At 34.1% G+C, this 4,505-nt stretch overlaps 1 protein-coding gene and 1 long non-coding RNA gene across 6 annotated transcripts in view; one reads left to right on the forward strand and one right to left on the reverse strand.

Annotated features, from left to right (window-relative positions):
- LOC106869147 (5'-AMP-activated protein kinase subunit gamma-1) overlaps positions 1-4,505 on the reverse strand; it is a 486,366-nt gene that overhangs the window by 218,139 nt on the left and 263,722 nt on the right. The gene's annotated exons all lie outside the window — the stretch shown is intronic.
- Positions 1,777-4,505, forward strand: part of LOC128248684 (uncharacterized) — a 42,503-nt gene continuing 39,774 nt past the window's right edge. Inside the window, exon 1 of one of the 2 annotated variants that reach the window (XR_008264840.1) lies at positions 1,777-2,084. This is a non-coding gene — a long non-coding RNA (uncharacterized LOC128248684). The remainder of the gene's footprint in view (positions 2,085-4,505) is intronic. The other variant, XR_008264841.1, reaches the window with a different exon arrangement.

Consider the following 4,505-nt stretch of genomic DNA (forward strand, 5'->3'; position numbering starts at 1 on the left):
TATATATATATATATATATATAGATAGATAGATAGATAGATAGATAGATAGATAGAGAGAGAGAGAGAGAGAGAAAGAGAGGGAGGGAGACAGACAGGTATTTACCTATATGTATATGGTCCTATGCATATATGTGTATATATTTATAAGTGTGTATGTGAGTGTTTATGTATACATCTATATATATATATATGTACACATACACATACATGTATACTTATAAGCATGAGTGTGTATGCATATATGTGTGTGTGTGTGTGTGTAATTGCTAACCAGGTCAAATGTATATAGCCAGATGATTGGCAGGTAATTGTTTGTGTATATTTATTATCAGCTTATGTTGACACCAACTGATAAAAACAAGCTATTTATGGTTTAAACTCATTCTGTGTTTGAATATGTCAGCTTGAAATGAGTATTTGTGAAATACTGTTGACAAATTCTTCAAGAATAGATAAAACAGCCACTGCAACATGTTGCTTCACATCTAACAACTGCTAACTCCCACCTTCCTTGTAATCAAAACCATCAGTGGTTGGTACTCTTGTGACACCAAGGAAACTCCTGAGCCAATGAGGGGCCCCCTTATGTGGTCACTTGCCCTTCTCTTGCATAGAATCTACATCAACTAATGGAGTTGAAGATGTTGCATTGTGACATACGAAGTGTTTTGGGTATTTTTTTACAGGTGGAGCTCATTCCCCTCCAGGCTTTGACTTCAGGTGATTTCATCCTGAGAGAGGGAAACAGGTCAACAGAGAGAGAGAGAGAGAGAGACAGAGAGGCAGACAGACAGACAGACAGACAAAGAGAAAGGCAGAGTAATTGAGGGAGAGAGTGAGAGAGATAGAATTGACCTTTGTACAGGACTGGTACTTTATCAACCCCAAAATGACAAAAGGCAAAGTTAACCATGGCTGTTTTTGAACTCAAAGCGAAGACAGAACAAATATCTCAAAGCAAACTATCCACCCTTGTAATGACTCTGCCCATAGTCCCACCACACTTGTATATATGGGTCTATGTATATATATTTATACATATATTTTATATACATGCAAATGTTGATATAATATCTATGATATAAGAAACAAAATTATGAAACAGCTGTAAACAAATGGAATAAATATCTATTCTTTCTCCTCATTTTTCTTATCTGTTCTATTTGTGTGTGTATGTGTGTGTAGACATGCACACACATGCGCACACACTTTTTTTAGTGCAGTGCAATCTCAACTATAATACAACCTCACAGATTTGATGTTTTATGTTTTATAATAGATTTCTTGCATTATACCCAAAAGAATACAGTAAGGTCCCTGATATGAAGGTAACCTTGCATTTGTGATTTCCTTCCCAGAAGCCTTGCAAAAGAGCATGTGACAGCCCTTAAGCCCCCACAGACAAAAGTCATAAATGTAAGAAAATGTAAGCCAGGGGTGAAATTCTTTTTAGGTGTTGATGTTGAAGACGGTGTTAATAATGGGGGTCGTCAGTCATTATGTTAATCATTTCATTATGTAATGATTTATGTTTGTTATTTCGATATGATAACCGTTATCTCAGTCTTTCGTAGATGAAGCTTTCTGAAGCTTCAGCATCGAAACAAAGAGAACCACTTTTTACAAGGGTTTCATCATTTTGAATTCTGTAAAAAATAAACACCTGAATCTCAATAGACAAGGAAAAGTTTACATCTTCTGAGAGAAATGACAAATCAAAATTATTAGCCCAGTGGTGTTTTTGACAAGAATTAAACACCAGCATTAACAATATTATTTCATTTCATCAAATAACATTATTATAATCAACAGTTTTTAAAAAATCATTATCAATACGAGCAGCATCTTGAATAACAAGTTTACAAATGGTAACAATCATAATAAACAATAAACAACAATATCAACAACACTGGCGTTCCCTATGACAACATCACCACCAACAACAATTCATACAAACAACATCAACAACAACCAGAAACATGTGAAGTATGTTTAAATGCTGCCCTACCCTAACAACTTTTTAAAGCTTCACTTGGAAAGGAAAGTGAGGGAGGTGCTGTCCTCAAGTGAATTTATTGAAAGGTGAGTGAAAGCGTATCTATGAGTTTATTATTTATTTTTCATTATTTTTTTTATCTTTTCATTCCACCCTGTATAAATCCCCACACTTTACGTCTGTCTTTGTATTTTGCCCCTCATCTACTGTCCCGGTGGATAATACAGGAGATTATTATTATTATTATTATTATTATTATTATTATTATTATTATTATTTACTACCAGCAGTTACTAAACAAAAATTAGGTCATTGTTTTTCAACCTAATTTGTTCTGCAAAGGAATCAAAACAGAGTCAACAGCAAAAAAATAAAAAAAAAAAGGATCAAATCTCTTCCCTTCAAACTTTGTTTACTAGAATTATGTTTTTGCTGTCGTTTCATTTAATTTATAAATCATGTTTTTAAATATTCTAAAAATATTTTTCATGACCTCATTTTGAACTACAGAGAGAGAGGCAGTGGGGTCTCATTTTGTAAATTAGGTCATTCTGAATACAAAATTTCTTGCAAATAAATAAATGCAGTTTAGCCCTGGGTTGGTTCTGAGTGAGGAAAATTCTAACCAAAAATGTATAATCCACGATTATCACAGCCTTTTGTATACCGTGGATGACATTGTCTAATAAATCCTTCCTTATTTAAGACAGTAAGGTGTGATTCGAGGAAGATTCAGTTGATATTTCTAGCAAGCTGACTGGCCACATAGAAGCTTTTCATTTGCTGGAAAAGCTGTCTGGCAGACATCAGTGGTACAATAGGAGGGATTAACATAACTAGGCATACCTTATATGGGCATAAGGCAATGAATTCAGAAGGAAAGGAAAACTTGTGATTGTTTGGTTTATTCATGCATTCAACAAGTGACATTGGTGAACTTTCATTTTTGTAAAGTACAGCTTTTTTAACGATAAAGATATTACTATAAAAAAAAAATAACAACAACAAAAGGAATGCAACAACAATAACCACTTCTACAACAACAATGAAAGCAATAACTACAAAAATATTAAAAGGTGGCTCTGCTGTATTTTATATTCTTTTAAAAACTTAAAATGTCCACAGATAAAGATTTTTAATTAAAAGGAAAACAGAGAACAGTTAAGCCCTGATAACAACATCGAAAAAGTAGATAAGCTTAGCTCAGTTGGATATCAAAGCCCAGAAAGTTTGAAGCTTGGCTCAGGTAGATGTTGAAGTGAAAAACTAAATAACTTAGGATGAAATAGATACTGAAGCAGAAAAAGAAAACTAAGCGAGGTGGGTTCAAATGGATATTGAAACACGAAAGAGTAGAAGCCAGAACTAGACAGAGATTGAAGGACAAAACAGACAAAAGAGGTTCAAATAAATATCGAAGCACAAAAACTAAGATAAACTCAGCTCAAATAGACATAAAGGTGCAAAAAAAAAAATAAAAGAAAGGCTCTGATAGATATGGAAGCACAAAAAAATAGTTAATCTAAAGAAATAATCCACAGTACTTACAGAAATGCTGAGATGTAGCACCAATAAATTCCTGGAAAAACTTTTAAGATCGACGTAGAAAATGGTGATTTGTCCACCATGGGATATAATATCATTTAGTCTCTTCTCTATACTTTTTTTTAATGTTCACTTTTTTTTTGTGTAAGTTGTTTTCTCTCTTTTTTTTTTTTTTTTTGCTGCTTTGCATTTTGGATTATTGCAAGTTCACATTTTGGCAGTCTTAGTGTTGTTCTTTGTGTTGTCATTCTTTGTTTTACTATTTTTTTGTTTTATTTTTTTTTCTACTTATACACACAAACCCACTTTCTTTGTGACTTTTCATTTATTTTACTCTCTCTCTCTCTCTCTCTCTCTCCCTCTCTCTGTCTTTTTCTTGCTCTTCCTTTCTTTTCAATGTATCTTCTCTGTCTCCCTTGTTTATTCTCTTCTTTATCTCCTTTTGTAACTTTCTCTACCTTTCATTTACACTCTCCTTTCTCTCCTTAGGTCTGATTTGCCTTCCTCGTCTCCCCTTGTCTATTTTATCTCACATTTCTGTCCCCAAAAGTTTTTACTCATTTCTTTTATATATATATCTTTCCCTTACGATCCTGTCGCTTTTATTCAAGCATAACTCCAATAACAATCCCAGCACAGTGCTCAACCATGGCCAGCCCCTGGTACAATCCATCTATCTTCACTCATTTCTACAGCTGAGTGAACTGAAGCAACATGAAAGAATTTTTCTTGCTCAAGACAACAACACACAGCCTGGTCCGGGAATCGAACTCACAACCTCACAATCGTAAGCTTGACGTTCTAACCACTGAGCCATACACCTTCACTATATATATATATATATATATATATATATATAGTGTAGTATATTGCCACTTAAGTGTGGCTGACCCCTAGGGGTGGATGTTACTGTTGCTTTTAGCCCCAGGAGGACATCTCCTCCAGCTGGCTTATCGACACAC

This window comes from Octopus bimaculoides, chromosome 9 (genome assembly GCF_001194135.2).
Source record: "Octopus bimaculoides isolate UCB-OBI-ISO-001 chromosome 9, ASM119413v2, whole genome shotgun sequence".
In the NCBI taxonomy this organism is placed as follows: domain Eukaryota; kingdom Metazoa; phylum Mollusca; class Cephalopoda; order Octopoda; family Octopodidae; genus Octopus; species Octopus bimaculoides.